The 26199-nt window shown below is 47.4% G+C and overlaps 1 protein-coding gene across 3 annotated transcripts in view; it reads right to left on the reverse strand.

Moving 5' to 3' along the window:
* Positions 1–26199, reverse strand: part of NBEAL2 (neurobeachin like 2) — a 217823-nt gene that overhangs the window by 172477 nt on the left and 19147 nt on the right. The window lies entirely within an intron of this gene.

Consider the following 26199-nt stretch of genomic DNA (forward strand, 5'->3'; position numbering starts at 1 on the left):
GGGAATCCTCCACACCTGCCTGCCTCCTGTCCGCCCAAAACAGTACTTCTGTCTTGTCAGGATTCAACCTCAATCTGTTCGCCGCCATTCATCCTCCAACCGTCTCCAGACACTCACACAGGACCTTCACTGCCCTCACTGGTTCTGTTTTAAAAGAGAGGTAGAGCTGGGTATCATCTCAAGCAAAGATGTGCTCCCCCAAGCCCATGTTTGCAATAAGGTCTCAGCGATTCCCCAAGCGATGGCAGGGGCCATCACTCCCTCCAGTGGCAGGCAGTTCCATAGGTCGATTGCTCTTCCTTTTATCGGTCCTAAAAAATTCAATTTCATCGGAGGCAACAGCGAGGCGAGAGACCCTCCAATCTCCTGGGAGCCACGGACGACAACGTCACAGGCCGCAGAGAGGAACAGCAAAAGTTCCAGAAAGAAAAAATTGGGGGTTGGGGGGGAATAAGGGAAAGCAGGGAACTGATCCCAAAGAGCTCAGCCCTGCCCTTGTTCAATATTGACCCTGGGATTAAGGCGCTGTTCATTGTTCCCCACTCCAGAAGGCGGAGGGGGAGGGGTGGTGGCAAAGGCATGACAATGCCCACCCACTTCCTGTTTGTTCCCCCCCCCCCAAGGCAGCTGTTCCGGTTGCCAAGGAAACCAGGGCCCACAGACGGCATCCCAAATGCTCAATTGTACCTGGAAGACCAGGGTTAATAAGTGTGTTTGTGTTGATTCACACCTGGTGCATGAAAGAGCTGGTGGTTCAGCGTCCCTAAATGGGACCCTGTGGAGGTTAGAGGGGTGGGGAATATCTATTTTTATTTAAACCATAATGGGATGGAAGCATTTTGCAGGCAGGCTGAAATATAAGCAGCACGTCTTATGAGCTTCCCCCATTTGATTTCTAGACAAACCAAAGGCATGGCAGACAGACATTCAACAGGTGCAGCCTACTGCATTTTTTAAAAAAACGTTGCCTCAAGAGCGGAAACTACAACTAATCCAGAATGCGGCAGCTGGAGTGGGAGCGGCCGCCGAGACCATATAACACCGGTCCTGAAAGACCTACATTGGCTCCCAGTACGTTTCCGAGTACAATTCAAAGTGCTGGTGCTGACCTTCAAAGCCCTAAACGGCCTTGGTCCAGTATACCTGAAGGAGCGTCTCCATCACCATCATTCAGCCCAGACACTGAGGTCCAGCTCCGAGGGCCTTCTGGCAGTTCCCTCCCTGCGAGAAGCCAAGTTACAGAGAACCAGGCAGAGGGCCTTCTCGGTAGTGGCGCCCACCCTGTGGAACGCACTCCCACTGGATGTCAAGGAAATAAGCAACTATCTGACTTTTAGAAGACATCTGAAGGCAGCCCTGTTCAGGGAAGTTTTTGATGTTGGATATTTTATTGGGTTTTTCATATTCTACTGGGAGCCGCCCAGAGTGACTGGGGAAACTCAGCCAGATGGGCAGGGTATAAATAAAATTATTATTATTATTATTATTATTATTATTATTATTATTATTATTATTAGGAAAATAAGCACCAGCACCTCCTCATTCTTTTTGGACAGCCCCAGTTACACCTGGAGACCCCCTCCAAGGAAGAAGTGCTAGCTCTAGGTTTAGGGGACCCCTAGGTGAAAATGGGACGTGGGTGGCGCTGTGGGTTAAACCCCTGACCCTCTTGGGCTTGCCAATCAGAAGGTCGGCAGTTCGAATCCCCGAGACAGGGTGAGCTCCCATTGCTCGGTCCCTGCTCCTGCCAACCTAGCAGTTCAAAAGCACGTCAAAGTGCAAGTAGATAAATAGGTACCACTCCGGCGGGAAGGTAAACGGTGTTTCTGTGTGCTGCTCTGGTTCGCCAGAAGCGGCTTAGTCCTGCTGGACACATGACCCGGAAACTGTACACCGGCTCCCTTGGCCAATAAAGTGAGATGAGCGCCGCAACCCCAGAGTCGTCCACGACTGGACCTAATGGTCAGGGGTCCCTTTACCTTTAGTTGAAAAGGACACACACACTCCACAAACCACCTTCTCCTCACAACTGGGGCTACTGCCCCCTTCACTCGCTTCTCCTTGTGGGCAGAGCTTAAACCCGCTTTGATTTCTAGGGTCAAACCACCTGAGAGTGGCACCCAAGCAGGGTACGGTTTTCTTGCCTGGGGAGGGAGCAGTTTCTGGCATGTTGGGGGAAGGAACATGGCGAAGCTGGTTCCAGTTTCTGCAGCTCTGAGCAGAGGAAGGAGTGGCGGCTTGCAAAACGAAACCGAAATCTAAAACGTGCCCTGTCTGTAACTCAAGACTGACTGCCAAAATGTGTGCCAAGCGGACTGCGCCCTGCTCCAAACTGCGGTGATGACAGCTCTCTCCATGGCTCCCCTTAAAAAAAAAAAAGTTTGGATTTGTGGCACTTAGGGAGTTATTCAGCCAAATCCCTGTCTGCATGGATCAACGATGATCCTTAATAGCATTGCTATTAAAACATTTCTTTTTTTCTGCATTGCAGCAGGTTGGGCTAAATGATTCTACGATTCTTTCTTTCTTTCTTTCTTTCTTTCTTTCTTTCTTTCTTTCTTTCTCCCCTTTCTCTCTTTCTTTTTTAAATGTATGAGGAAAACACTTTGGTCAAGGGGGGGACTATTCCAAACAAGGTAAAATAGATGGAGAGGTGTGTGACTTTCAGAGGCTGGCTTTGTCCATTTTGACAAATATCGGACCATATTTCCCTTTTCTACCCCCCCCCAAACGCTTTCAAGTTAGTGATACTGGTCATATATTTTACTGGTCACTGCGTAGCTATGGAATTGTGTTTTATGCCATTTTAATTGTGTACTTTAATTCTCTTTGGGTTTATTATTACAGCCATACCTCGGGTTACAGATGCTTTAGGTTGTGTTTTTTCGGGTTATGGACCGCCAAAACCTGGAAGCGCCGAATCGCAACCCGCGCGTGCGCAGACGTGACGCTGCGGATTGCGAACGTGCATCCCGCACGGATCACGTTCGCAACCCGAACGACTACTGTATTATTATTATTATTACATTTATCTATATCCCGCCCCATTCCCAGTCCGGGGCCCAAGGCAGCTTACATAGATAAAATAAGAGCGAGCCAAAAATTACAGAAGAGACCCTCATTAAACACGGATAGAATTGAAATGGTATGAAAAACCCATTAAACACGGACAATAACAATAAAGGCATATTGGCCCCAGCCCTCTCCTCAAATGCAGGGGTCATCTAGCCGTCTGTCTCTTAACAACCACCAGCCAAAACGACTCCACAAGCTGAAACAGAGAGTAAAGAGGTCGTGATCCTTCCTTGACCTTTATCCCCAGAATCCGGCCGGGTATTCTAAAGTAGACTGCCTCTAAACGCAAAGTGTCTAATCGGCTTCGATAGACCTCTCCCTGAACGGATCTGTGCAAATCCCCTTTTGAAGCCAACTAAACCAGTACCCATCTTCATATCCTGAGATGGGGGTGGGTGGGTTTTACTTATGGGTACTGACCAGGATGCGGGTGGTGCTGTGGGTTAAACCACAGAGCCTAGGACTTGCCAATCAGAAGGTCGGCGGTTTGAATCCCCGCGACTGGGTGAGCTCCTGTTGCTCGGTCCCTGCTCCTGCCAACCTAGCAGTTCGAAAGCACGTCAAAGTGCAAGTAGATATATACGTACCGCTCCGGCAGGAAGGTAAACAGCATTTCTGTGCGCTGCTCTGGTTCGCTAGAAGCGGCTTAGTCATGCTGGCCACATGACCCGGAAGCTGTACGCCGGCTCCCTCGGCCAGTAAAGCGAGATGAGCACCGCAACCCCAGAGTCGGCCACAACTGGACATAATGGTCATGGGTCCAATTATTATTATCGTTATTATTATTATTATTATTAGTTAGTGAAGGTAATGGGGCCCTTTATATATCCAGCTGCCTTTGTCAACAACAAATTGTTGCTGTTTTTTCTGTTGAATACATGCTACAGGTATATGGTAATTCATGGACCTCATAGGTATCTAAAGCCATTTCCACATGCAGAATGTAGGCACCCTATATATAGAAATGAGCAAACCAGTGATATTTTAGGGAGCAGGCTAGCAGGCGGGGCCCGTGACTTACATCACAGGAGCTTACACAACACACAAACACTGTTGCTGTACGTAGGTTTTATTTTATTTGTTTTTTTCCCTTATATTTTGGAAATGTATATCCAGTGGTTTTTTCCCTTTAATTTTTTGTGGGGCCCTAAGCTATAGCTTGTATAGCTTATACATAAATCCGGCACTATCCGCGGGCCACAAACACTAATAATGAATTCACAGAGGAAACGAAGCAGACTTTGAAAAGGTTGGGTGACTAATTGTTCCAAGACATCAACTCTGATTAGACGCAAACTCAAGAGGGAAGGCATAGCAATGAGAGAGAGAGAAAGGAAGAGAGTGCCATTGGCACAAGCGCACATTGCAATGTTAGCTACTCAGAGGCAAAATGCAAGTTTTTCATGAAAAACTTTCCTTGGGCAGCCATTTGTCAGGGCTTCTTTAGCTGAGGTTCCTGCACTGACAGGGGTTGGGATAGATGGCCGCTGGGGGACCCCTTTCAGCTGTGTGATTTTAGAAATTCCTCTTTGCTTACAGAGGATGCCATCCAAATTTCTCTCTCAGATGCTGCTCATACAGTGGTACAGTGGTACCTCGGGTTACAGACGCTTCAGGTTACAGACTCCGCTAACCCAGAAATAGTACCTCGGGTTAAGAACTTTGCTTCAGGGTGAGAACAGAAATCGTGCTTCCGGCGGCAGCGGGAGGCCCCATTAGCTAAAGTGGTGCTTCAGGTTAAGAACAGTTTCAGGTTAAGAATGGACCTCTGGAACAAATTAAGTTCTTAACCCGAGGTACCACTGTATATAGAAATGTAAGATATAAAAGCCCCACCAAGGTGCATAAAAATGTCCTTTAGAAACACGAAATGTGCAGTTTGGGTTTTCCCCCCGGCAATCGACACATATTTTTATACCATAGTGCTACGTTTAGGTCTTTTAGCGTTTATTGACATGTGTGAAATTTCTATTGTTTTTCACGGTAATTCCAGGGTTTTAGATTGTACACTATTGTTGAGATACAAAAATTTTATGAATGTGGTACAGAGCTTGGAGGGTCCACACCTTTTGCATGAAACAAGGGATAAGATCTACCTTAGATAGAGGGCTTTGTAAAAAATATATATGTTTTTTACCTTTTCCCTCTCTTTGTGTTTTCTTTTTCTTCCTCTTTTTTATTTAGTTTATTTTCTATTGTATTGGATGTTGAAAAGTTTCAAAAAAAAGAGAGAAACATTTAAATAAATAACATCCCATCAGCCCTAGCCAGCACATGGAGAGTTCCTCTGAGCATGTGCCGATCACCACCTCTGAAAATAAAGGTGTTGCTTAAGAGCAGAGGCAAACAAAATAACATTGGAGAGTGATTTGCTGGGGTTTGGGGTTTTTTTGCTGCTCTCCTTAAAAATTGCCCGTCTCTCTGAGACTCTTCCCATTGCATCCATCCCTGTTAACTGATTTTAAGGGGAAAAGTTCCAGTGGCCATGTGCAGAGTACCTCTGAAACAGAAAAGCACGCACCTGTTGTTTCTAAACTGATCTTCTATAAAGGAGAGCAATAAAACTGCAGGACCCCAAACTGGCATGACAACACCTCGCCACAAGAGATGGGGACAAATTTCTGGGCTCATGAAATCCTGAAAAAGCTTGCACAAGGTAAAAAGGTAAAGGACCCCTGGACGGTTAAGTCCAGTCAAAAGCGGCTATGGGGTTGCGGCACACATCTCACTTTCAGGCCGAGGGAGCCGGCGTTTGTCCACACACAGCTTTCTGGGTCCTGTGGCCAGCAGAACTAAACCACTTCTGGCGCAACGGGACACCGTGACGGAAACCAGAGCACACGGAACCGCTGTTTACCTTCCCGCCAGAGCGGTACCTATTTATCTACTCACACTGGCATGTTTTTGAACTGCTAGGTTGGCAGAAGCAGGGACCGAGCAACAGGAGCTCACCCCGTCGCGGGGATTCACATCGCCGACCTTCGGATCGGCAAGCCCAAGGGGCTCGGTGGTTTAGACCACAGCCCTATCCGCGTCCCCGAATAAAATCCTGAAAAGGTTTGCACAGCCAGCAAGATTGGGACACTGGTACCAAGACAGTCAGAGGGCAGTGGCTTTATTTCAAAGACCCAGTTTTGGCACATGCACCCCACACACATTTGTGTACACTTACGAGCTGGGAGCCTCAATGGCGTCACCCTCAAGGCTTTAGGTAAAGGTAAAGGGACCCCTGACCATTAGGTCCAGTCGTGGCCGACTCTGGGGTTGCGGCTCTCATCTTGCTTTACTGGCCGAGGGAGCCAGCGTACAGCTTCCAGGTCATGTGGCCAGCATGACTAAACCGCTTCTGGCGAACCAGAGCAGCGCACGGAAACGTCGTTTACCTTCCCGCCGGAGTGGTACCTATTTATCTACTTGCACTTTGACGTGCTTTTGAACTGCTAGGTTGGCAGGAGCAGGGACTGAGCAACAGGAGCTCACCCCGTCGCGGGGATTCGAATCGCCGACCTTCTGATCAGCAAGCCCTAGGCTCTGTGGTTTAACCCACAGCGCCACCCGCATCCCAGGTCAAAAAACCTGGCTAGCCCCTCTCCCCAGTTATAGCTCTGCCAAGGGTCCCTATCTAATACATCTAACCGCCCACTTTGCAGCCTAAGCAGCCTTTGTCGGGGCTGCAAATTTTCCGCCTCGCAAGCCACTGACCTCGCCACTTGGCCGCTATCTAAGGAACACATTCAACAAAAAATATTTCCTTTCTTGCCTGCTGTTTGCCAGTCAGAGGCTGATATATTACCTCTCCTCCGCCTCCCTAATTCTAGGGTGGTAAAGTTCAAATTGATCAAACTGACAAGTCGCAGGGGGGTGCGTGCAAAAAACGAGCTATATTTTCCTTCTGAGTCACCGGCTCACTCATGCACTGGGAATGTACGTTTGCAGAGAGTGCCGAGCTAAACCGAAGCCCTCACCCAAAACAAATGCTTGCAGCTTTCTCCAGAGACACCCTGAGACTGGCAAAGGGAGATCAAGGGTCAATTGTACCCGGGACATCTCCGGATGTTGATATCCCCAAACAACACCATCCCACAATCACACACAAAAAAACCCCCAAGCCTCTATTTACCAAGGATTTGATTTTGTACTGGGTGGAGCTGACCGCAAGGTGACTTGCCTATCAGGTAAAATGACAGCAGACAGGATATGTTGTGCAGATAGGAATCCAAGATTTTCGAGGTAGAGTTCTCAGAAAGGACAGCCCCCCTGCCACTGGGCTACCCAGACAGACAGGCAGTGCTGCCGGCAGTTTTCTGAAACATTTTGAATTGCGTTCCCGCCCACCCCAATTTGTATTATTTTATAATTTTGTTGAACAACAAAAACAGGCAACACAAAGAGAAAGAGGAATTGAGAGAGAGAGAGAGAGAAAGAATACATTAAGAACAACCCAAATAGTTCTACACGGGGAGCTTTTGACAATATAGTCGAAACAAAACAAAAAACCCAGGAGGGAATGAAATGGATGCAATTCTAAAATTATGAGTAAGGTAGGAAAACTCAACTTACATCATGCAACGAAGGAAACTGGGGAAAAAAGCTCTCGCCTGTTTATAAACACTTCCAAACAAAACTGTATTTCGAAGGGATTTGACACCTTTGTGACTTTCTTGCCATATATTTAATCATGTGGCCAGCATGACTAAGCCGCTTCTGGCGAACCAGAGCAGCGCACAGAAACGCCGTTTACCTTCCCGCCGGAGTGGTACCTATTTATCTACTTGCACTTTGAGGTGCTTTCGAACTGCTAGGTTGGCAGGAGCAGGGACCGAGCAACGGGAGCTCACTCCGTCGCGGGGATTCGAACCACCGACCTTCTGATCGGCAAGTCCTAGGCTCTGTGGTTTAACCCACAGCACCACCCGCATCCCTTCCATCAGGGACAGGCTGCTCTTGAAGTGGACTGCTACTAACTCATATCAAAAAGACTGCTTTGGTGAGGTTGTAAGTTTTCCAGGTCATCCAAATGGGTAGAAATTGGCAAAAAGCTTAGAGCTGGACACACCAGCTGCTCAGAGACTAAAAGGGAGGAATGCACATTCCAGAGACATTTGAAAACAGATTATGAACTAAAAGAGGAGAAAGCAACAACTTGGGAAATAGAGGAGGCCTTTTCCCAGGTGTAACAGACAGCTTGGGTTTGGGCCACATAGAAAGCAGAGGGGGCAGAGAGGAATGATAAATAGAAGAGGAGGAGCGGGAGGGAGTTTCATAGCCTATTTGATGCACGAAGGACTTTCTCTTATCTGATTCTTCCAACATTCAGCTTCTAGGACTGAGGTCAAACTGTGAAGCTCCCTTGTTATTTTTCCTCTCTAAAGTTGTGTGTTGCTTAAGCAATGTTATTATATTTACAGTACTGAAGTGTGTGTGTGTGTGTTTTAATTTGCTATTGTTTTGCTATGTTATTATGAAATTGTTACTGTGTTATTGTTTTGCTATATTATGAATTTTTTGGTATAGTTTGTTTGAAATGCATTCCTGTTTTCTTTGTGGAAAGCTGCTCTGAGCATGATTATTTTTTTTTAATGGAAAAGTGGCGTACATATGAAAGAATGGATGGGTGGATGAATGAATGGTAAAGGTAAAGGTAAAGGGACCCCTGACCGTTAGGTCTAGTCATGGCCAACTCTGGGGTTGCGGCGCTCATCTCGCTTTATTGGCCGAGGGAGCCGGCGTACAGCTTCCGGGTCATGTAGCCAGCATGACGAAGCCGCTTCTGGCAAACCAGAGCAGCGCACGGAAACGCCGTTTACCTTCCCGCCAGAGTGGTACCTATTTATCTACTTGCACTTTGAGGTGCTTTCGAACTGCTAGGTTGGCAGGAGCAGGGACCGAGCAACGGGAACTCACCCCATTGCGGGGATTCGAACTGCCGACCTTCCGATCAGCAAGCCCTAGGCTCTGTGGTTTAACCCACAGCGCCACCCGCGTCCCGGATGAATGGTGGATACAGGAATATTGCGGGATTCTGGTTTTGCAAAATCCAGGCAAGAAAGGAAAAAACGTCTGTGTGCACAGGTGAATTTTAAGTTTCCAGTAATGTGAAATTCTGGGTAAGAAGCAGAAAGTAGCTTGGATGCACAGGTAAAGATAAATCTATGTGAATGCATGTTGTGCATAGAAAGGAATGGGGTGGAAACCTAGACTGAGAGGGAGAGGAGTCCCATATAAAGGCTTAAAAGAGTTATTAGAAGGGACTAGAAACCTCTTTCTTTTCTTAGGGTTGGGGCTTAGGAACAACATGGCGGGGGGAGCTGGAACTGGGATTAGGATTGCGGTGGACTTTAGGGATGGAATGTGAGGATAAGGAGGAAGGGGGTGAAAGAATGTGGCTGGCAACACACCAGCTTACCTGGAGCACTGGAAAGACTGGACAGATTTGGGGTCTCGCCCTGAGACGTGAGTGGCGCTGTGGTCTAAACCACTGAGCCTCTTGGGCTTGCTGATCAGAAGGTCGGCGGTTCGAAACCCCGCGATGGGGTGAGCTCCCGTTGCTCTGTCCCAGCTCCTGCCCACCTAGCAGTTCAAAAGCACGCCAGTGCGAGTAGATAAATAGGTACTGCTGTGGCGGGAAGGTAAACGGCGTTTCCATGCGCTCTGGTTTCTGTCAAGGTGTCCCGTTGCGCCAGAAGCGGTTTAGTTCTGCTGGCCACAGGACCCGGAAAGCTGTCTGTGGACAAACACCGGCTCCCTCGCCCTAAAAGCGAGATGAGCACCTCAACCCCATAGCCGCCTTTGACTGGACTTAACCGTCTAGGGGTCCTGTACCTTTACTCGCCCTGCCGTCCTCGAAGGACAGATCCGGAAAGCCTCGCTTCCTCCTGCCCCAGCTTAAGCCTAGCATGTTTACAGACACTTCCCTGCTAAACTGACGCATTGGTGTTATCTCCCTTTTAGGATGTTGTGGGGGGCAGACGGTGGACTTTTGCCCTGGGAAGGTAGGCTGTGGGTCTGCAGGAATCAAAGGTCAGCTACAGACTAGATGAAAGGGCTTCAAGTCAACCAATTGCAGCTCTGGGATCACCACCACAGGGATAGGAGACCATGCTGCGGTTGCGATGGCATCCATCTGTCTCGGGAGATGGGCTGAAGTCAAACTGCTGGAAGGTTACAGGACCCGCTATGGCTGCAGAGGCCAATAAGGAAAAGGATGTTTTGAAACCCTAGTGCTCGGACGTTACACCATTTGGGTTGAGCTCACAACTGCTGCCTCCTGTGTTGTTTTTGCTGCGCGAGCAGCACCAAAGTGGCTTGGCTGCAGGAGTTGCCAGAAGGAGGTGTACAGTCATAACTCAGGTTACAGCCACTTCAGATTGCGTTTTTTCAGGTTACGGACCACCAAAACCTGGAAGTACCGGAATAGATTACTTCTGGGTTTCGGCGGTCGTGCATGTGCAGAAGCGCTAAATCGCTCTTTGCACATGCGCAGAAGCGCTGTATCGCAACCCGCGCATGCGCAGACGCAGGTTGCAAACGCTGCAGATTCTGCGAATGTGCACTCCGCACGGATCATGTTCGCAACCCGAGTGTCCACTGTACAAGCAGTACTAGAAATTCAGATACAGTGGTACCTTGGTTCTCAAACTTATTCCGTTCTGGAAGTCCATTCCAAAACCAAGGCACACTTTCCAATAGAAAGTAATGCAAAAGGGATTAATCCGTTCCAGGCTTTTAAAAACAAAAATCCTAAAACAGCAATTAAAAATGAATTTTACTATCTAACAAGACCATTGGTCCATAAAATGAAAGCAATAAGCAATGTACTGCAGTCACACAATAAATCAATCAGCAGCTGAACTGGGATCCACACAGTCACACACAAGAAGCGCAAAAAGAGCCACAAAAATGCAAATAGCAAAAACATACAGACCTCAGTGTAACACTCAAAACGGAAGCGTGACACTCAAAACGGAGCACGTTTGGCTCGCGGAAAAAGTTCGCAAACTGGAACACTTACTTCCGGGTTTGCAGTGTTCGGGTTACAAGTTCTTTGAGAACCAGGGAACCACTGTAATTGGGACGGTACGCCTTCCAAATTAAAAGCGGCTAGACCAGTTTGCATTTCTCTTTTTTTTTTATAGATATTTATTGAAGTTTTCAAAAAATAGAGAAAAAACAAAAAACAAAAACAATTAAAAACACATAAAATTTACATTCCTTACTTTCAATAACATATTTCCCTGACTTCCCCACACCTCCCCTTCTTGTATTCCAGTTCCAATTTTTAGCTCAGCAAGTTCTTGTCCCCAAATTTTACCTTATTATATTGAATTCATTTTAGTTAACCAATTTTAACTTATAAACCTCAGTCTTTATACACCAGTACTTATTCTTACAAATCTTTTTCTAAGGTTGACCCCAGTTCCCTTCCACGAATTCCCCATTTTTATATTAGTAGCAAAACAGAATAAAAGGAAACAAAGTATAATTGTACACCCTTTGGATTCCCAAAGCCCTACCCCCCCTCCCAGTTTCGAACCCCAACAAATGTCCATCAGTCTATCTGCTGTCAGCCTGGTGACCTCACGTCCGAGGCTCTTAATTCTCTCTCAGACCAGTTTGCATTTCTCACTCAGCCGCTCATTGTTTGCTTCAGACAACCTAGCTTTCTTGAGCTAATGTAGGCACCAGAGCAATGGAAGAAGCCTTGCCAAATTATAGCGTAATTTACACCATCCTTTGAAAGTACCATAAGTTTTAAAAAAAAACCAGAGCTCCCCCCTGGAAGACAGACACACATCAGACTTCCTTCATCCATCTCCAGTAACAGTGGCCCGGATCTGGCCCAATCGCCAGCATGTTTTTACATGAGTAGAATGTGTCCTTTTATTTAAAATGCATCTCTGGGTTATTTGTGGGGCCTGCCTGGTGTTTTTACCTGAGTAGAATGTGTGCTTTTATTTAAAATGCATCTCTGGGTTATTTGTGGGGCACAGCAATTCATTCATTCCCCCCCAAAAAAAATATAGTCGTCCCCCCACGGTCTGAGGGACGGCGACGGCTGAAAAAGGCTGCTGACCCCTGGCACAGAGCCAAATCTGAAACTGGAAGCAAAACGCTTCTTGACTGGTTCACAAATCACAGGGACGGCGAAGCAACACGGGGTTTGTGTGATTCCAAAAGTGTCATTTTCCTTAAAAGGTCAAGCTTCTGTTTATCGTTTGTCTTCAGCCCTGCATACCTGAGTGAACGGCAACTAAATTTAGAAGGACTGTGTTTATGAACTGCGTTTCTCAGGAAAAGAAACAGACTTTGGATCCAAAGGTGTTTTTGCCGGGCAGTCTGTGCGCCTTATGTCAGAAAAGCCCTGCTGGACCCAAACAAAGGCTGATTATTATTATTGTTTTATTTATTATTATTATTATTATTATTATTATTATTATTATTATTATTATTATTATTAAAATTTGGATACCTCTCTCCATCTGTAGTTCTCAGGGCTGTTTGCAACATAAATTTACAATTACAGTGGTACCTCAGGTTACATATGCTTCAGGTTACAGACTCCGCTAACCCAGAAATAGTACCTCGGGTTAAGAACTTTGCTTCAGGATAAGAACAGAAATCGTGCTCCGGCGGCGTGGCGGCAGCGGCAGGAGGCCCCACTAGCTAAAGTGGTGCTTCAGGTTAAGAATAGACCTCCAGAACGAATTAAGTACTTAACCTGAGGTACCACTGTAAAAAAACAAACAAAACAAAAACATATTAAAAGCAAGGGGGGGGGGGAAACGAACCAAAGATCCTACCACCCAAAACACATTTAAAAGGGCATCAGGTGTCAATCAGCCAAAGGCCTGGCAGAAGAGGAACATTTTTACCTTGCGCCTAAAGGTGTATAATGACATTACCAGCCGACCCGCCCTCCAGTTGTCTGACTCAGGCAGACTATTACTTCTTTTGATCTGGACACTTTATTTATTTTTGTCTAATCCTCTTTTAAAGCCGTCCCGCATTGCCACCTCTCTATATTATTCAAAGTGTAAAAAAGGTAAAGGTAAAGGGACCCCTGACCATTAGGTCCAGTCGTGGCTGACTCTGGGGTTGCGGCGCTCATCTCGCTTTATTGGCCGAGGGAGCCGGCGTACAGCTTCCGGGTCATCTGGCCAGCATGAATAAGCCGCTTCTGGCGAACCAGAGCAGCGCATGGAAACGCCGTTTACCTTCCCACCGGAGTGGTACCTATTTATCTACTTGCACTTTGATGTGCTTTCGAACTGCTAGGTGGGCAGGAGCAGGGACCGAGCAACGGGAGCTCACCCCGTCGTGGGGATTCGAACTGCCGACCTTCTGATCGGCAAGTCCTAGGCTCTGTGGTTTAACCCACAGCGCCACCTGCGATGTGTGCCAAGAAAATGCAACAGGGGCTGGTCCCGTCCACCAACACTACAGAGATTGCAGCATCAGAGTCCCAATTTAATTATCACTCCGTAATGCGCATTGCCTGGCTGCAAAGCGCTATGAGCTTGGCTGTTATATCTCAGTGAGGAGGCGAACGGAAGAACAAAACAAGCATCCCCTTAGTTAATGACCCAAGAACCAACCAACTGGATGAGACCGAAGATCCAATTCCCTAAGTGATCAGCCAGTTAGCAGGGCAGCAACTGGTTCTCTATGAGTGAAACCCACCTATGACATCATTCAATTAAGAATTGCTCGTTTTCCTCTTCCCTCCTCCTCCGGCTTTTCCTTTCGTGTCATCTCTTTTTAGATCAGGGTCGGCAAGGTTTACCTTGCCTGGGCCGGTTCACTCCAGCGGAGATCCCTCTGTGGACCGGATCGTGAACACGCGCACCCGCGATTTCCGGCGTCTGCGCAGACGCGATTTTCGGAGCCACGGAAGCGAATCCCCGCGCCAACCCCAGTTTTAGATGGTACACCTGTAGGTTGGGGGCTTGTTTTCCTGCTGATCTTGTTCCGCCTGGCTTTGGCTTGGAATCAATTTGATTCCTTCCCCCTCTTTCCTTTTTCCTTCTGTGATGGAACTCCTATCTGGGGACTTCCTTGGCTTTTTCTGGCCCATGTAGCACCAGCCTGGATAGTTAACCTTGGTGAAGACTTGACGTTTTTATCCCCCCAAAAGTTTTTGATTGAGTTTCCACTGAAATGAAGTTGCATTTTAATGTTTTAATGTTGTACAGTGGTACGTCAGGTTACATACGCTTCAGGTTACGGACTCCGCTAACCCAGAAATATTACCTCAGGTTAAGAACTTTGCTTCAGGATGAGAACAGAAATCGTGCTCCGGCGGTGCGGCAGCAGCAGGCGGCCCCATTAGCTAAAGTGGTGCTTCAGGTTAAGAACAGTTTCAGGTTAAGAACGTACCTCCGGAACGAATTAAGTACTTAACCACTGTATTTTAATCTTGTTTTTTAAGCAGTATTTCAATCAATTGTTTTTATATTTGGTGTTAGCCACTCTGAGCCCGGTGTTAGCTGGAGAGGGCAGGGTATAAATAAAAATTATCATCATCAACATCATCATCATCATCTTAGGCAAGACTGTCCAGGAACCTTTCTGGCAGGTTCTAAAATGCTTTATAGCGAATAAATAAAAATGAACGGGGCTCCAGCACCGGCAATGTTGTTTATCTCTGGCCACATCTGGTATGTGAGCAACATTTAAACCCCCCCGGGGAGGAGAGCAAGAGATGCTCTTACCTGGGGTTGCCTTACCTGAGCTGACCTTTAAACACGAACCTCCCAGGCCTCATTAAACCATCTGAAATCTGCTTGTTCATTCAATGAATTTGTGGCCACTCCTATCCAAAACAGCAAACTGCAGGCAAAGCCTGGCAAGCAGTTTCTCCACCCTTGTCTATAAATTACTTTGAGATTCAGGAATTATTCTCAAGATCGCTTATATACTGCTCTTTCTGTTCTATACATCAGTTTCCTTCAACCTGATGCACTCTGGATGTTTTGGAATACAGTGGTACCTTGGTTCTCAAACGCTTTGGTTCTCAAACTCCGAAAACCCGGAAGTAACTGTTCCAGTTTTTGAACCTTTTTGGAAGCCAAGCAGTTATCAGCTATTGTTTCCGGGGCGCCTGCACCAATCAGAAGCTGTGCCTTGGTTTTTGAACATTTCGGAAGTCAAATGGACTTCCGAACTGATTAAGTTTGGCGCTTTTGTTGTTTATTTTGCTTTTTTGTTTTGAGGCTTTTTCGATTAATTTGTTTTTGTGACTTTGTGGAACCCGGCTCAGCTACTGATTGATTATGTGACTGCGGAAATGGATAAAAGCCCCCCCATCTAAACAATGACCATCATCAGTGCAGTTAAAAAAATAATAATGATTTTTATTTTTATCACCTACAATACCGTCTTATTTATTTTATAGCACAGTACATTGATTATTGCTTTCATTTTATGGATCAATGTTCTTGTTAGATAGTAAAATCAATGTCAAATTGCTGTTTTAGGGGTTTTTTTTAAAGTCTGGAACGGATTAATCCGATTTGCATTACTTTCTATGGGAAAGTGTGCCTTGGTTTTGGAACTGACTTCCAGAACGGATTAAATTTGAGAACCAAGGTACCACTGGATATGAACCCCACCCATCAGCCCCCCCCAGTGCATGGACAATCACGCTTGGCCTCAAGTTTCTCAGCTGGAAAATGGGAAGATTTAGCACCCTGCCTCACAGAATGGAAGGAGTGTGTTAGGAGTGCACTAGATAACAAAACAGTATCTTGCATGACATTCTTAACATGATGGCCTGGGCTTCGGGGTGTTAAGTGATTTTAAAATCTTAATCTAGCAGAGAGAGGACATCATCTTGCATTTAATAATTATTTTTTAGCGTTTTGATCTTGGGATGCTACGACTGGTTTTGAAAAGAACTCGCAGGAAGAGAGCCTTGCATCATAAACGTAATAAGAGGGCATGAGAGATATCTGCCACTCAAATCAGGAACGGCAAATTTAGAGGTTGACTGGGGACGCATCAGTTAAAAGGTGACAAAGGGTTTTCCTGTTATGCATCTTGAGAGAAGGTCAAGGCAAGCTGTTGTGAATCTTCAGGGCACCCTACACATTTTGCAGAAGTCGCCCACTTTCTATCTGAGCCACTTATTATTGCACGATGAGTAAACCCCAGCAAATCCCACACTGGAAAAACTACTCAAAAGGAAGTGGTATTTTCGCTTCTTCCATCCACAGAGCGCAGTGCGCTTCTGTAGGGTGACTGTATTTCAAGAACTGAAAATCCGGGAGGAAAAGTTGTGGAGCTTTTTCTGCAAAATCTCCCCCACCCCCAAAGAGAAGTTTTAAAGCTATTTTTATGAAAATCCACCAAAAAAATTCAGCAATTCCAATAAGGACTGCCATGCGCAAACATTTTAACTAATTTCCGAAAATTCTGCTTGGACGTCATTTTCGTAGGACGAATCCTGGCTATGTCCGGAAAATTATGGACGTATGGCAGCCCTAAATTCTGCCTTTTGTGATATATATCACAAGTGCTTCCAACTAATAATAATAATAATAATAATAATATTTGTACCCCACGCATCTGACTGTGTTGTTCCAGCCCAGGCATCCCCAAACTCAGCCCTCCAGCTGTTTCGGAACTACAGTTCCCATCATCCCTGACCACTGGTCCTGTTAGCTAGGGATGATGGGAGTTGTAGTCCCAAAACATCTGGAGGGCTGAGTTTGGGCATGCCAGCTCCAGCCTCTCTGGGCAGTTTCCAACAAATATAAAAACATAATAAAACAATAAGCATTAAAAAATTTCCCTATACAGGGCTGCCCTCAGATGTCTTCTAAACAAATAATCCAGAGATGCATTTTAAATAAAAGGACACATTCTACTCATGTAAAAAGACACTCATTCCCGGCTCATTCCGTGGGCCGGATTGAGAAGGTGTGATTGGGTCAAAGAACTATCGACGAAAGAAGAATGGCAGACGAAATTAATGGACTATGCAGAATAAGATGACAGGAAGGATCCGAAACCTGCGGGACCAGAGATTCTCAGAGGACCGGAGTAAATATTTGAACTATTTGAAAAGCAATTGCAATAAACAGATTACGCTAGTAGGACTGCAATAGGTTTTGCAAGGAGGATTATGCGAAATATTGCAGAGAAGACTATGAAGAGAGTTATTAGTTCAGGACGATTAAAAGTACAGTGGTACCTCCGGTTGCGAACAGGATCCGTTCCGGAGCCCCATTCGCAACATGAGCAGAACGCAACCTGCGTGTGCGCGTTGGAATTTCCCACTTCTGCGCATGACGTCCTTTTGCTCATCTGCGCGAGCAGCGAAACCCACCCAGAAGTAACCCTTTCCGGTACTTCTGGGTCGCCGTGGGACGCAACCTGAAAACGCTCAACGTGAAGCAAACGTATCATGAGGTATGACTGTAATAAAGAAATTAAGAAATGTAGATTAAGTGATAAAGATTGAAAAATCTTCAGACGTGGTTGATGGAAGTCCAAAACATTGTACAGTGGTACCTCGGGTTACAGACGCTTCAGGTTACAGACGCTTCAGGTTACAGACTCCGTTAACCCAGAAATAGTACCTCGGGTTAATAACTTTTCTTCAGGATGAGAACTGAAATCGCACGGAGGCAGCGGGAGGCCCCATTAGCTAACGTGGTGCTTCAGGTTAAGAACAGTTTCAGGTTAAGAACGGACCTCCAGAACGAATTAAGTATGTAACCAGAGGTACCACTGTATAAGATAAGAAAGTGTGTTATATGATTTTTGGAAATTATTTGCAAAAATCAATAAAAATATTTTTTTAAAAAAGAGAGGTGATTGGGCCGGATCCGGCCCCTGGGCCTTAGGTTGCCTACCCCGGTATAGAACGCCTAACAAACACAGCTGGGAAAGACTGGAAGATCTCCGTGTGGTTTTTCTGAGTCACAGAAGTGGCAAGGAGGTGGTCTGAGCTGAAGGCGCCCACGCCATGAATGACTCCCTCAGGAAAGGATTTGCTGGCACGCCCTGCATTTTTGCACCCAAAACATGTTTTCAAGATTTATTAATTTTTTTGAGAGGGTGCAAAAAAATTTTTAAACCCCCTATGTGGCATGGGTGTAGCCAGGACTCAGGCGTACAAACTTCTATAAAATAACAGCCCCCCCCCATAACCAATCCCATAATGCAGTGCTCAAACACCGTTTGAATGGCAATACCCATCCTTTTTCTGTGGGGAGGGCCCTCAAATATTTTATATGGGGGGAGGCGAAGGGACCTCGGCTCTCAGGAATTGGCTCCTACGCCAGGATTTGTGCTTGGGGGGCAGGACAACCCTCCTGTCATCACCTCTGTCTAGCAGGTTCAGAATGAGATGCCTCGACAACAGTGGTTTTAAATTACCGTATTCTTCCTCTATAAGACTCACTTTTTCCCTCCTAAAAAGTAAGGGGAGATGTGTGTGCGTCTTATGGAGCGAATGCAGGCTGCGCAGCTATCCCAGAAGCCAGAACAGCAAGAGGGATTGCTGCTTTCACTGCGCAGCGATCCCTCTTGCTGTTCTGGCTTCTGAGATTCAGAATATATTTTTTCTTGTTTTCCTCCTCCCAAAACTAGGTGCGTCTTGTGGTCTGGAAAAAAAATCCGTCATTTTTAATTTCAAATATCCTATTTCTACTTTTAGTTAAGTATTTTTATTTATTTACTTGACGGGGGGCAGCTATCCCCCTGCCCCCCCCAGCTATGCTCATGCTAAGTGGCTTGTTGCAATTTGTCCAACCCCCTGTCCAGCCCCCACGTTTAAATACCATATTTTTTGCGAAGACTCACTTTTTCCCTCCTAAAAAGTAAGGGGAAATGTGTGTGTGTCTTATGGAGCGAATGCAGGCTGCGCAGCTATCCCAGAAGCCAGAACAGCAAGAGGGATTGCTGCTTTCACTGCGCAGCGATCCCTCTTGCTGTTCAGGCTTCTGGGATTCAGAATATTTTTTTTCTTGTTTTCCTCCTCCAAAAACTAGGTGCGTCTTGTGGTCTGGTGCGTCTTATAGAGCAAAAAATACGGTATTTCCTTCACTGCAGGTCGTGGGACGAGATGACAATTTCAGGCGCCTTCTAGCTGTCCAGTTCTATAAATCTTTTATTTGTCAGCGTAGCATCAGAGATTGCACTGCAAGCGTAGTGATAAAGTGGAATGGTTTTCAAGCGTCTCGAAAACATTTACTTTGAGGCTTCAGAGCACATATATTTCAGTAATCCTTGGGTGTCATCCAGACGCAAAAAACAGTGCCCAGACTTTTTGAGGTGCTCGCAAACAAAGAATCTTTAGGCGCAAAAGGCGCCTGGCGCCCTAATTTTGAACCCTGTCCGAAAGGCGAGCCTCAGCAGTCCAGAAATCAAATTCCAACTTATCTGTGTTCATAAACATATTGGGTGACTTTGTACACGTCACTCCCTCTCTCAGCCGTTGACTCCCCATCTGTTGAAAGAGGAATTATTCTCCAAATCCCAAGACTGTTTGCCAAGATGAGTAACAGGTCCTTAAATATTTGAGTGCAGAATCTGGCGTCGTTCTGCTTACTCGATAATCCGTTTAAATGCACAGGTGTTGCTGCCGCACAGACATATATACAGTGGTACCTCAGGTTACATACGCTTCAGGTTACATACTCCGCTAACCCAGAAATAGTGCTTCAGGTTAGGAACTTTGCTTCAGGTTGAGAACAGAAATCGTGCTCCGGTGGCGCAGCAGCGGCAGGAGGCCCCCATTAGCTAAAATGGTGCTTCAGGTTAAGAACAGTTTCAGGTTAAGTCTATATATATATACACACACACGTATATATATATACACATATACACACACACACACACATATTATATATGTGTGTGTGTGTGTGTGCGCGCGCGCGCGCCTATTCTGACCTCATTTTCTTAAGGGTGACACTGACAATACATAACGTAAGACTATTCTTCACAACTGAGAGCAGGACAGTGGGGTGTGTTATGCGAAGACAAGCGACAACAATTAACATTATTTACCGGTCCTGTTCCCGCTGCCCAGAAAAAGCATTTTGGTTCTTGAAATTCATTCCGATTGTGCAGATAAAATATAAGAGTTCTGCAGGATGTGTTGCTGGTGTGTGAAAACAGTCCAGCTCCAAGGATTCCCCGGATAGTGGAGATATCAGGCGCTATCCTGGGACCCGGGCATCTTCACTCGGTCCCAAGTGGCCGGGTGCCGGGTGCGAAACACACTTGGCAAATTTCGAACCCAGCCTCGGAGGAAAGGCGGGGTGGCATCAAACAAACCTCTCTAGCCCTCTTCTGGGACCTGGAAGCAAAAATCAAGAGGACCAAAGAAATCTGGGGAGATATGCGCCCAAGATAACCGATCGTAGGAACTGTTCGCCAGGACCAGAGGCTCAAGTTGCGAAACTTTAGCCAACCACCTACCAGGAAACCTGACCTAGATGCATGAATAAGGAAAAAGTTTCCTAGTCGGTCCTGACGCGCCGAGGCTTAAACACCCTGACACCCTGAACTTTGCGAGCAAATACTCCATTTCCAGAGAGCAGGGTAGGATCAAGAGATTTGGCAAACTGCCGGTAGGGCAACTCAGCGCTCACCCAAGAACCACAGGCTAAGGAAGACTGCCAGAAGCTTTTGTTCCTCAGGGCCTCGCCCTGAGACAACCAACTACGCCCAAACCCTGCCCACCGCTCCAAAGTCAAGCTGGATTACAGAACCGGAAACGGACGAGAGGAAAATCCTGCAGGTTTCGCAAGGCTCGGCTTCCAAGAAACAAGACCCCCAATCAGGGGCGTACGAAGCGGGGGGCGGAGGGGGCAAGCCGACCCAGGTGCCACTCTGGGGGAGGGGGTGACAGGGTGGCACCTGCCTCCCCCCAGCTGTAGAGCGGCCGAGGGCACGCGGCGTACATACAGGCTGCTGTTCGCGCACGGCAACCATACGGGCTGCAGCGCATGCGCACTACATATGGAGTGCATATGTGCAGCATCCCGTAAGAAATGCCGCACATGCGTACTCTGTACAGGATGCACAGTCCATATGGGACGCCGCACATGCGCACTCTGTTCAGGATGCGCACTCCGTACGGGATGCCGCACATGCACACTTTCTACAGGGTGTGCACTCTGTACGGGGTGCCGCACATGTGCACTCCGTACGGGGTGCCGCACATGCGCATTCTGTACAGGATGTGCACTCCGTAAGGGATGCCGCACATGCGCACTCTGTACAGGATGTGCACTCTGTACAGGATGTGCACTCTGTACAGGATGTGCACTCTGTACGGGATGCCGCACATGCACACTCTGTATGGGATGCCGCACATGCGCACTCTGTACAGGATGTGCACTCCATACAGGATGCCGCACATGCGCATTCTGTACAGGATGCGCACTCCGTACGGGATGCCGCACATGCGCATTCTGTACAGGATGCGCACTCCGTACGGGATGCCGCACATGCGCATTCTGTACAGGATGCGCACTCCATACAGGATGCCGCACATGCGCATTCTGTACAGGATGCGCACTCCGTACGGGATGCCGCACATGCGCATTCTGTACAGGATGTGCACTCCGTACGGGATGCCGCACATGCGCATTCTGTACAGGATGCGCACTCCATACAGGATGCCGCACATGCGCATTCTGTACAGGATGCGCACTCCGTACGGGATGCCGCAGATGCACACTCCGTACGGGATGCCTCACATGCACACTCCGTACGGGATGCGCACTCCGTATGGGATGCCTCACATGCGCACTCTGTACAGGATGCACACTCCGTACGGGATGCCGCACATGCGCACTTTCTTCAGGGTGTGCACTCCGTAAGGGATGCCGCACATGCGCACTTTCTTCAGGGTGTGCACTCCGTAAGGGATGCAGCACATGCGCACTTTCTTCAGGGTGTGCACTCCGTAAGGGATGCCGCACATGCGCACTTTCTTCAGGGTGTGCACTCCGTAAGGGATGCCGCACATGCGCACTTTCTTCAGGGTGTGCACTCCGTAAGGGATGCCGCACATGCGCACTTTCTTCAGGGTGTGCACTCCGTAAGGGATGCCGCACATGCGCACTTTCTTCAGGGTGTGCACTCCGTAAGGGATGCCGCACATGCGCACTTTCTTCAGGGTGTGCACTCCGTAAGGGATGCCGCAGATGCACACTCCATACAGGATGCGCACTCCGTATGGGATGCCTCACATGTGCACTCTGTACAGGATGCGCACTCCGTACGGGATGCCGCACATGCGCACTCTGTACAGGATGCCTCACATGCACACTCCGTACGGGATGCGCACTCCGTATGGGATGCCTCACATGCGCACTCTGTACAGGATGCACACTCCGTACGGGATGCCGCACATGCGCACTTTCTTCAGGGTGTGCACTCCGTAAGGGATGCCGCACATGCGCACTCTGTACAGGATGTGCACTCTGTACAGGATGTGCACTCTGTACGGGATGCCGCACATGCACACTCCGTATGGGATGCCGCACATGCGCACTCTGTACGGGATGCACACTCCATATGGGATGCTGAACATGCGCAGTCCATACGGGCTGCCTGTACTGGGGATCCCGAGCCCTCAAAGTAGGTCAAAAGCATTTTTTCCTGTAAGACTGCTGAAAAAACGTTCCAAATAAACTGGGCTGGCTCCTTTTCACTTCATGCAGTGACTCAGAAAGGAGAGAGACGGGGGTCAACAGGATGTAGCCCCCAGTGATTAAAAACAGCGTGCCTCTGACCATGCGCAAAGACACATGCTACAGATTTCTGTCCGTAAGACTATTTATAAGCCGCCAGTTCCTACAAAATATGAAGGCAGTGTACGGGCAAAGGTATTAAAAACATCACGAAAGTTTAAAATCTTAAAATAGTAAAAACCACAAGGGCACAGAACAAATGACCCAGACTGAGTGGAATTAACTGACTGAAAACAGAAGTCATTTTCAGCAGGCAACGTTTAGGAAACTGAGGCGAGGGTTCCTGGATCAGAGGCAGCAATTTCTCCATAAACATGAGCTTTTCCATCCATCTCTCTCTTAAAAAAAAAACTAAACAGCCAAGGACGACCTTTTTCTGGTATTTAAGACGCCGCACTCTGACATCAGAAGCCTGCAATTCCAAGGCAAAACACATCCACACATTCCCTGCTAAAAAAACTCATCTTTCTCCTTGACTTGCCAACTGAAAAGTGCTAAGATTCATTACCAGCCTTGAAAACACCCAAGTCTGCAGATTTCTGGGTAATTATATATAAAAAACCCACCCTCTTCATTTACATTTTAGAACATCTTTATCCTCACCCAGCCAAGGAGCTCAGAGTGCTGTGAAATGTTTTCTCTTCCCATTTTCTCCTCACAACAAACCTGTGAGGAAGGACGAGCGAAGAGAAGAGCGACTCGCCCAACGTCCCCCAGAAAACTTCGTGGCTGAGTAGAGATTTGAACCTGGGTTTCCTTGGTCCAAACCCAAAACCCCAACCAGCTCTAACCACTACACATGCTGACCTTGCCTCCACACACCTATGCAAGCAAATCCCCTCCTTTCCACAAAAAAAGGACGCAGTTTTGTTCGAGTTTCTCTGAGCCTCTCAACCAGAAGGGCAAGAGATTGTTATTTCATCTAGTGAACTTATAGGAAGATGGCTATGTTTTCCCTTAACTGTCAGAGGTAGTAAACCTCTGAATACAGTGGTACCTCTGGTTAAGAACTTAATTCGTTCTGGAGGTCCGTTCTTAACCTGAAACTGTTCTTAACCTGAGGTACCACTTTAGCTAATGGGGCCTCCCGCTGCCAATGTGCCGCGGTGGCGCAATTTCTGTTCTCATCCTGAAGCAAAGTTCTAAACCCAAGGTACTATTTCTGGGTTAACGTAGTCTGTACCCTGAAGCGTCTGTAACCTGAGGTACCACTGTACTAGTTACTGGGAATAACAAATGAGGAGAGCGCTGTTCTGCCTGCACACTGTCTCGCCACAGTGGTGCATTCTGTAGTTATCTCCCGCTTGGACTACTGCCATGCGCTCTACATGGGGCTAGCTTTGAAGGTGACCCGGAAACTGCAACTAATCCAGAATGCGGCAGCTAGACTGGTGACTGGGAGCGGCTGCCGAGACCATATAACACCAGTCCTGAAAGACCTACATTGGCTCCCAGTACATTTCCGAGCACAATTCAAAGTGTTGGTGCTGAACTTTAAAGCCCTAAACGGCCTCGGCCCAGTAGACCTGAAGGAGCGTCTCCACCTCCATCGTTCTGCCTGGACACTGAGGTCCAGCTCCGAGGGCCTTCTGGAGAAACGGCCAAAGTTAGGACCATGTGCATGCTATGAATCTGCAGAAGTGTAAGAACGGCAGCATATGTAGCACCAAAACCCACCTCCTGAGAAGCTCAGCTGCATTTCTAAGCCAAAGGGCTGCAAGGCTGGGCTTAGAAGGGAAGGGTTCGTGGTTTGCAAAATGTGAGAATCTCACGAGGCTGGGCACATGACATTTCTAATAGTGGGGGCCATCAGATGCTCCCTTCTTAATGCGCATGTGAAGAATCCAGTCCCCATATGTGCATCTTAATAATAAATAATAATAGCCTCAAAGCTCTAAATGACCTCGGCCCTGTATACTCAAAGGAGCATCTCCACCCCCATCGTTCAGCCCAGACACTGAGGTCCAGCTCCGAGGGCCTTCTGGTGGTTGCCTCCCTGCGAGAAGTGAGGTTACAGGGAACCAGGCAAAGGGCCTTCTCGGTGGTGGCAACCGCCCTGTGGAACGCCCTCCCACCAGATGTCAAGGAAATGAACAACTATCTGACTTTTAGAAGACATCCGAAGGCAGCCCTGTTCAGGAAGTTTTTTTTTAATGCTTGACATGTTTTCATATGTGCTGGAAGCTGCCCAGAGATTGGTGGGATAGAAATAATTCAGGCATAAGAGAAACTCCTGTAGTTTCCAGCAGGGTTAGAAATTAGCCATGCACCAGGTGTGTTTCGCTACTAGCATGGGTGCAACTGCGACTATGTGGAGATTTCAGGGCGCCAGGTTGCCGACCGCAGTTTAAAAACCTCCGCCTTAGTCCATAGTTAATTCCATTTCCGCCTCCGCTATGGTTATTTCTCCTTCTTGCATACTGGGACGAGCAAACTGTTCTAAGAGCAAGCGTCAGCCAAGCACTGTTGCTGAGATTGTAGAATTGTAGTGTTGAAAGAGATCCCTAGAGTCATATAGACCACCTTCTTTGGTGATCCCTTGTAGCTGAGTATGATTGTCTTCCATAAACACAGTTTTAACAATGAGTCCGTAAGTGACTGTGGAGGTCAATTCTGGACCCACACGTCCTTCCACGGTGGGGACATACCGTAGGTTTCTGGGCGGGAGTTGATCACGGTGTGCATTTGCCAAGCGTGCCTTCCTCTTAGCACATTTCTCCCTTGCGTCCTGAGTTTGAGTGTCTTCAAAGCCCATGACACCTTTGGTAAAGGCTATTCTCCAACTGGAGCGCTCGCAGGCCAGTGTTCCCCAGTTGCCGGTGTTTATACTACATTTTTTTAGATTTGCCTAGAGAGTCTTTGAACCTCTTTTGTTGACCACCAGCATTACGCTGGTAACCATCAATAGCTCTGTCCATGAATTTTTGAGCTCTGAAATTCCCCACTCCTCTTGCGAACAGACTCTTACCCACATAACATTAAATTTGGCCTCAGATCATATCACAACACCACGCCAAACACACACACCCCAACACAGAGTCCACCATATGCCTGCATTCTGCTTTAGCTCGCAGACACCTGTCGATCTGGGCGCCGGTCCAAAGAGGAGCGTTGAAATGATAAATGGATGAGGAACAAAGCTGTACCGCTTCCAGCTCCCTTTACCAGAACTGGAAACACAGAGAGCCGCATTAGGACAGATCAAAGCGTTTAGCCATCTCAACCATCGCTCTCTACTCCAGCCTGACCATGCCTAGATTTCAGCCAAGCCTTTGGCTTATTAGTATACTGTACCCCTTTTAAGGGACGCGGGTGACACTCAGAGCCTAGGACTTGCCGATCAGAAGGTCGGCGGTTCAAATCCCCGCGACGGGGTGAGCTCCCGTTGCTCGGTCCCTGCTCCTGCCCA

The sequence above is a fragment of the Podarcis raffonei genome, chromosome 12, assembly GCF_027172205.1.
Source record: "Podarcis raffonei isolate rPodRaf1 chromosome 12, rPodRaf1.pri, whole genome shotgun sequence".
In the NCBI taxonomy this organism is placed as follows: domain Eukaryota; kingdom Metazoa; phylum Chordata; class Lepidosauria; order Squamata; family Lacertidae; genus Podarcis; species Podarcis raffonei.